Below are 8630 nucleotides of genomic sequence, written 5' to 3' on the forward strand. Positions count from 1 at the left end.
TCAGGGGACCCGGGAATTGGTGGGAGGGATTAAATCTCAGGACGGCAACTTGCCTGTGTGTGCTGCTAAAGATTGCACTCTAGAGTTGGGATCTACTCTCTGCGCCTCCGGATGCTGTGTGCCTTTTTCTCTCTCTCTTTCTGTCTTCACGAAAATTTGACCAGAAATTTTCCATTTTCCATTTTCTTTCTGTTTTTTCCTTTTTTCTATTTTTTTTCTGAGAGAGAGAGAGAGAGAGAAAAAAAAAGTGATTTAGTTATTTAAGATCGTTAATAACGATAGTAGGTACTATTTTTGATTGGAACTAATAATTATTTTATTATGCTGACTTTGGATCCTTTGGATTAATTGAATTTATTATTACTTTATGTAATTTCAAGTTTAGCTTTGTTTTTTTTAATACTTTATATTATGGAAGTATTTTAATTCATATATTCTTAATAATTTTTTAATAATTTCATTTTTAATACACGAAAAAAAAATTTTTTCCTGCAATAAATATAAATTAAATTAGCAAAATTTTTAGTTGTTTCAGTTAAGACTTTCGCTAATTTAGAGAAACTTATCGATGTTCCAGGTAAAGGTTTTATTTCCGTGTAATAATAATAATAATAATTATTATTATTAATAATATACTCTCTAAATTTGAAAAAGTATAAAAATGTTTACTAATTTGAATTAGTGACTGACTTTTACTAAATTACTAAATTTTACTACTAAATTAGTAGAAATTATTATTTATTACAAACTCTCTAAATTTGAATTTGTAAAAATATTCACTAATTTAAATTAGTGACTTACTTTTTGCTTTTGAATTATAGTAAATTTTACTTCTAAATAGTAATTTTTTACTAATTTATTAGTAAAATTTAATAATTCAAAAGCAAAAAGTCATTTACTAATTCAAATTAGTAAAAATTTTTACTAATTCAAAATTAGAGAGAAAATTTACTAATTGAAAAACAAAAAGTCAGTCACTAATAATGGGAATTAGTAAACATTTTTACTATTAAATCTTTACTACTAAATTTTACTAATAAATTAGTAGAAATTACTATTTAGTAGAAAAATTTACTAATTCAAAAGCAAAAAGTCAGTAAATAATTGAAACTAGTAAACATTTTTACTACTAAAACTTAACTACTAATTTTTACTAATAAATTAATAAAAATTACTTTATTAGAAATACTTACTAATTTTAAAACAAAAAGTCTTCGTATAAGTAAACATTTTTACTAATTCAAATTTAGAAAATGTTATTAAAATATTTAAAAATTAACTATAATAATCTTCGTATTTCATTCTGTCTGTTCACACTTTAAAGTTAGTTTTTGTGTACGCTTCTGTTTTTTTTTTAATATTGTTTGACAGATCAAAAAAATCACATGCTTTTTTTATAACAAATTTCGTTTGACTGATCTAAATTATGCAAATTTTTCTCCTTTTTATTTATAAAAAATATGAGAAAATTGTTAATTGTTAAAAAATTATAATTAAGAAATAGGAAATATACCCATTTTATGCATAATTTATATTTCTCAATAACAATATTGTTCAGAAACTCATTCTTTTCTTTTGGAAAAGAAACATTACATATTCTATTCTATTTGTTAATTACAAATTTTAATTGAAAATTAAATTGAAATTTCTTAAATTTTTAGAAAATTTTTTTTTCTTTTAAAGGAAAAAATTCTACTCAAAAGAATGTTCTGTTACATTTATTAACGAATTTCTTTAATTGTAAAAATTATTCAAAAACATCAATAAATTTTTTTTAAATAAATATTTAAATATTATTTTTCCGTATAGGAATTAAAATTTTTGAAAACATTCAAATTCACACCTTTTTAAATTCAATAATTTATAAGAATATTTTTATAAAACATGAAGACAGCGATTGCTCCGAGTCTTCGACTCGGAGTGATCGATTTCTTCATGTTTTATAATAATTAAAAATGACAGAGTGTTAAAATCATTATTTTATATTATAAGAATATTATTACAGTAACTTTTTCAAAATTATTTTCATCATTTCAAATCAATTATTATTTTTTACAATTTTTAATTATTTTTTATAAAAATAATTGAATTCCTTAAAAAAAAAATTTTATTATTTATAAAAATAATTGAATTATTGCGAAGGAATTTATAAAAAATTTGTAATTAATTGAATTCTTGAGAAATTTTTATTATTTATGAAAATAATTAAATAATTGCGTACTTTTTTTGGGAATTTGAAATTGATTTAAAAATAATTGAATTTTGGGGAAGAATTTTGTTATTTATGAAGATAATTGGGATTTTTACGAGACTTTTTTTTTAAATTTGAAAGATAATTAAATTTTATGAAAAGAATTTTATCACTCTTGAAAATAATTGATTTTCTGCAATTATTTGTAATTTTTCCAAAAGTGGATTTTTTAGTGTTTTCAACAAAAATTTGAATTACAAATTTTTAAATTCTATTATTTTTAAAATTGCTAATTTTATCTGAAAAAGTTAGCCGTGCGCTTTAGCGCGCGAATTGTTGCTATTATTAATATTAATAATAATAATAATAATGTCATTAGTTAAAGGATAATAATAATAATAATAATATATTGACTGACTTTTTGCTTTGGTATTACTAAATTTTACTAATAAAGTAGTAGAAATTACTAATAAATAATAATTTCAACAAGATCCTAAAGTTCTGAACGTTCAAATGAACGAAATTTATTTATTTCTTCTACAAATTAAATTTTTATTGCAATTATTTTGCGTCACTATCCAAAAATTTAATAACTGAGTTTCTAACTGTAAATATTTCAGTTTTTAAATTTTTTGTGATTAGTAATTTATAAAAATATCTTCAATAAAAAATATTTCGTTCATTTGAACGTTCAAAACTTGGGGATCATATTTCAACCAATTTATTAGTAAAATTTACTGATTTAGAAGCAAAAAATCAATTACTAATTCAAATTAGTAAAGATTTTTTCTAATTCAAATTTAGAGGGTAGATTTAATTTAATATATTATTTTGATACATTCATTTAATACATTTTAATTACTTCAGTAGTTTGGACAATATTATACATTTAGTAATAGTTTAGAAATTATTTAATATACTTTTTATATTGTTAATAATATTATTTTATATAATAGTAGTTTAGAAAATCATAAGTTCGATTTCTATGAAAAAATAATTAGGGAAAAAAATATTATTTAGTTTTAATAGAAATGAAATAATATTTTCTGAAAAATAATATGACTATAAAGAAGTAGGGAAAAGTGGGGCTACTTTTAGTTTTTCTATTAATAGCAACTGACTTGTCGGTGATTCAAGACGTAGACGGTAAATATTCACTTTGAAGAGGGTTTTCATAAAGGAAATTTAGAAAAATAGATTGAAATTTACAATTATTTTACCATTAAAAAACACTGAGAAAAGAATTAATTTGATTCAAATAACGGATTACTTGTCAATTATTAAAGTAAATATTTACTTAAATCAAATATAATTTTTATCTGAATTAATTAAATGCTATTATGCTTCAAATATACTGAAATTATTGGTTCAAATAAAATTTATTTGATTTGAATAAAAATTATTTAATTTAAATTAAAATTATTTGATTCAATTAAATATTTATTTGATAATAAACAAATTTAATTGAATTAAAAAAATGTTTTTCATTAAAAATTATATTCTATGAATGAATGCGAATTTCAAATTTAATCCATTTTCTAATACGTGTGGTAAAATAATACATAGAGAAGTCAGAAGATTGAAGGATAAATAAAAATTTACAGAAAGTAAACAATAAAATTATACAAAATGTAAACAAAAATATACAAAAAGTATAAAATTTGTAAAAATATTAATTAATATTCACTTATTATCTTCATTTTTAAAATGATTATTTTTGTAACTTTTTTTTACCAGTTGCGTTATTTATTACACAAGTGTTTACGGATATGGCGATAATAAAATTGAAGTAAAACAATAATTATACAATAATTTTTAGTTTCTAAAAAAATATTTTTACATCTCAAGAAGGTGAAGAGGGTGAGAAAAAGAGATATTGAGATTGAAATGTTTGACAAGAAAATTTTCTAATTGGCTGTAATAATACAAATTACTATGAGAGTGTGCGTGGGTGAAAATGACTCAGGTCGGTATATTATCTCTTTCTAAAGGAGCACATTATATATTTGCAAGGGTTACATATTACATTATTATACCTTGTAAATTTGTGCTTTGTAAAGTTTCCGGTTTGTTACATGTACTCATAATGTGTTCGTTTATAGTTTATACATATACGTTCTAAACACTTATTACAAAGAATTTATTTTCCCGAACTCTTTCCTTTTTCCTCTTTACGAAAAAAGAAACAATATTTTATTATTATTTTTATTTTGACAAATTATTTTTTTATTCAGTTCAAAAAAATTATTTTATTATTATTTTTATTTTGACAAATTATTTTTTTATTCAGTTCAAAAAAATTATTTTATTATTATTTTTATTTTGAAAAATTATTTTATTTAGTTCAACAAAAATTATTTATAACATTATTTTTATTTTTCCAAATTATTATTTTATTCGGCTCAAGGAAAAGTTATTGTTTTTTTACCTATTTTTATTTATTTTAATCATTTCTTTTATAATAATGCCTTATGGACCGAGGGGAATTTATGCAAATAATTATTATTTCTTTATTGATATTAAAAAACAATGAAAAAATGAACATAATAAAATATTATTAAGTATTATTGTTATTATAATTTTATATTATATTATTATTATTAATAATAATAATGATATATTATTTTGTTTTATACAAAAAATAATATTAATAAAGTAAGAAAAAGTGAATAAAAATACTCTTTTGAAATTATTTATTGTGAGAACTCTAATTTAGTGCATTTAGGAGATATTATTATCTTGTGTCCTGATTTTAATGAAATGAAATCATTTTCACTGGTCCAAATCTTTACTCATATTCATTAACTAACGTAATTTGTGTTTACGAAACTAAAATCTCTTATCAACACATAAAATTACCAATATCACAAAAAAAAATACTATAACATTTATAACAGTTTTTGTGAAATATTTTTTAACTATTTTTTTCTCTATATACACGAAAAAGGAACGAAAATTTTGTTTTAAAATGAAAATTACAATTTTTTAATTAAATTTTATAGTCTATTTCTCCCCTGCTTTTAAAATTCTTTACTCAACAATATTATTTAGCAATTGGCTTTAAATGTTAAAGTTACATCTATTAATAAATCTTAATATTAATTTAATAAAATAATGTAAAATAAGAAAAAAATAATATAAGACAATAATAAAATAAATACTATGGGAAATAAAATAAATTAGCTGTAAATGTCATATAGAATTGAAAAATAAAAAACGCATTTTCATTTCATAAATTAATTAATCCAAAAAAAATTATTACATGTTTTGTAAAAAATAATGAATTAATAAATAAACGAATTTATTATTAAATTTTTTTTAAATAGTTTAAAATACTGAAAACCTTATCATTAAAATTTACGAAATTTTCATTCTTTTTTGAAATTTTGCAAAAAGCAAATGTTTACACAAATTCTAATTTATTATACAAGATTAACGTTTTTTCCAATATTTACTGTCACAATGTCAACTGTAAATTTTGTTTAATTGTCTAAAAAAAAATTTTTTTAACATTAGGAATAGTTTATAAATAAAACCGAGTGTCAATGAAAAAAAAGTATTAAAAACAGAATAAGAATAGTTTAAAGTAGACGAAAAAAAATTGTTCCAGAATCTAAAAAAATTCTCCTAGAGAAGAGAAAAGAAATGTTTTTGAAAATATTTGTAATTTTGTTAATAAATTTCTGCTTTCTTATTGATTTTATTGAAATGTGCACTCAGTCAGGCCAATATTGTACATCTGACAGTCAATGTTGTCAACTTTTGCGTTGCAAAAGTAATTCTTGTCGTTTACACGTTCGAGGCGGATGGTATAAAAAATTTGAATTTTGAAAAATTTTCTAAGAAAAAAATTCTTTTACCTATACCTATAAAAATTGTATTTATTTAATTTTTCTTTCAGAATCATTTTTACGACAAACTGAATGGCAATTTGGTAAAAAATGAGAAAATTTCTCTTTTGATATGGTTTATTATATATTATTTTTATTGTGAAAAATTATTATTTTATTCGGTTCAAGAAAAAGTTATTGTTTTTCACCTACTTTTTATTTTAATTATTTTTTTTATAATAATGTCTTATGGACGAAGGGGAATTTATATAAATAATTAATATTTCTTTATTAATGTTAAAAAATAATAAAAACAAAATGAATTGAATAAAAAAATTGTTGTTGTAATTTATAACCGTACAGAGGACTCTTAAAAATTAATTAAACAGAATAAGATATTATTAATTATTACTGTTATTATAATTTTATATTATTACAAAGTTATTTCTGTTAATACATTTTAATATATATTGATTTAATAAAATAATGTTAAAATAAGTAAAAAATAATATAAAACAATAAAATAAATGCATTGAAAAAATAAAAAAATATTATTAATAAATTTTAATTATTAAAATATAAAGTAAATTAGATCTAAATGTGATAGATATAAAATTGAAAAATGAAAAACATGAAATAAAAAACACATTTCCATTTCATAAAATAATTTCGTTAAATTTTAAATTAGGTAATCTAAAAAAAAATTATTACATCTTTTGTACAAAATAATGAAATAATAAATAAACGAATTTATTGTTTATATTTTGTTAGCAATACATTTTTTTAAATAGTTTAAAATAATGATAACCTTATCATTAAAGCTTGAGAAATTTACATTCACTTTTGCAAAAGCAATGTTTACATATTTTTTTTCAACATCTATTATCGAAATGTCAACAATAAATTTTGTTTAATTGTCTAAAAAAAATTTTTTTTAAACATTAAAAATAGTTTATAAATAAAACCGAGTGGCAAGGAAAAAAAAGTATTAAAAATAGAATAAGAATAGTTTTAAGTAGACGAAAAACAATTGTTCCAGAACCTAAAAAAAATATTCGCCTAGAGAAGAGAAAAGAAATGTTTTTGAAAATATTTGCAATTTCTTTGATAAATTTATCCTTTTTTATTGATTTTATTGAAATGTGTACTCAGTCAGGTGGTCAATGTACAAGTGACAGTCAATGCTGTCAATATATGCGCTGTAAAAAAAATGTTTGCCGTGTACATATGCGAGGCAGATGGTATGAAAAATTTAATTTTTTTGATTTACAAAGGAACAAATTTTTTTATTTATACCTATAATAATTGTATATTTATTTAATTTTTCTTTCAGAATTATTTGTACGACAAACTGAATGGCAATTTGGCAAAAAATGATAAAATTTCTCTTGTGTTATGGTTTATTATATTATTTTTATTGTGGAAAATTATTATTTTATTCAGTTCAAGCAAAAATAATTGTTTTTTTATTTTAATTATTTCTTTTATAATAATGACTTATTTACTAAGGGAAATTTATATAAATAAAAAATATTTCTTTATTATGATTATAAAATAATAAAAAAAAAAATGACTAGAATAAAATATTGTTGTAATTTAAAACCGTACAAAAGCCTCTTCAAAATTACTTAAAAATAAATTAAACAAAATAAAAGATTATTAAGTATTATTGTTATTATAATTTTATATTATTATAAAGTTACATATCTGTTAATAAATTTTAATATATATTTATTCAATAAAATAATGTAAAATCAAATTGAAAAATATAAAAAGACATAAACGTATTTCCATTTCATCAATTTATTTCGTTAATTTTTAAATTAATTAATCTAAAGAAATTATCACATCTTTTGTAAGAAATAATAAATAAACAAATTTATTGTTTACATTTTGTAAACAATAAATTTATTCTAAATAGTTTAAAATAATGATAACCTTATCATTGAAACTTACAAAATTTACATTCTTTTTTTAAATTTTGCAAAAACAATGTTACATATTCTAAATTATTGTATACTATTAACTTTTTTTTGAACATCTATTATCGAAATGTCAACAATAAATTTTGTTTAATTGTCTAAAAATTTTTTTTTAACATTAGGAATAGTTCATAAATATAAAACCGAGTGGCAAAGAAAAAAAAGTATTAAAAACAAAATAAGAATAGTTTAAAGTAGACGAAAAACAATTATTCCAGAACCTAAAAAAAATTCTCCTAGAGAAGAGAAAAGAAATGTTTTTGAAAATATTTGTAATTTTTTTAATAAATTTCTGCTTTCTTATTGATTTTATTAAAATGTGTACATCAGGTGGTCGATGTGCATCTGACAATGAATGCTGTCGAAATTCGCGTTGCAAAAATAATCATTGTCGTATTTATATAAAAGGCAGATGGTATGAAAAATTTAGTTTTTTGAAAAAATTTACTAAGAAAAAAATTCTTTTTTTTATATCTATAAAAATTGTATTTATTTAATTTTTCTTTCAGAATCATTTGTACGATAAACTGAATGACAATTTGGCAAAAAAAAATTCTCTTCTGATGTATTCTTGTTTCGTTAAATAAGAACAGTTTCAATAAGTAAAATAAAAAATTATAAATATAA

At 19.7% G+C, this 8630-nt stretch overlaps 1 long non-coding RNA gene across 1 annotated transcript; it reads left to right on the forward strand.

Annotated features, from left to right (window-relative positions):
- Positions 1–8225: 8225 nt before the first annotated feature.
- LOC122504584 lies at positions 8226–8630 on the forward strand. Its single transcript, XR_006301847.1, has 2 exons — positions 8226–8418; positions 8513–8630. It is a non-coding gene; the product is annotated as an uncharacterized LOC122504584 (long non-coding RNA).

This window comes from Leptopilina heterotoma, unplaced genomic scaffold (assembly GCF_015476425.1).
Source record: "Leptopilina heterotoma isolate Lh14 unplaced genomic scaffold, ASM1547642v1 Lhet_305, whole genome shotgun sequence".
In the NCBI taxonomy this organism is placed as follows: domain Eukaryota; kingdom Metazoa; phylum Arthropoda; class Insecta; order Hymenoptera; family Figitidae; genus Leptopilina; species Leptopilina heterotoma.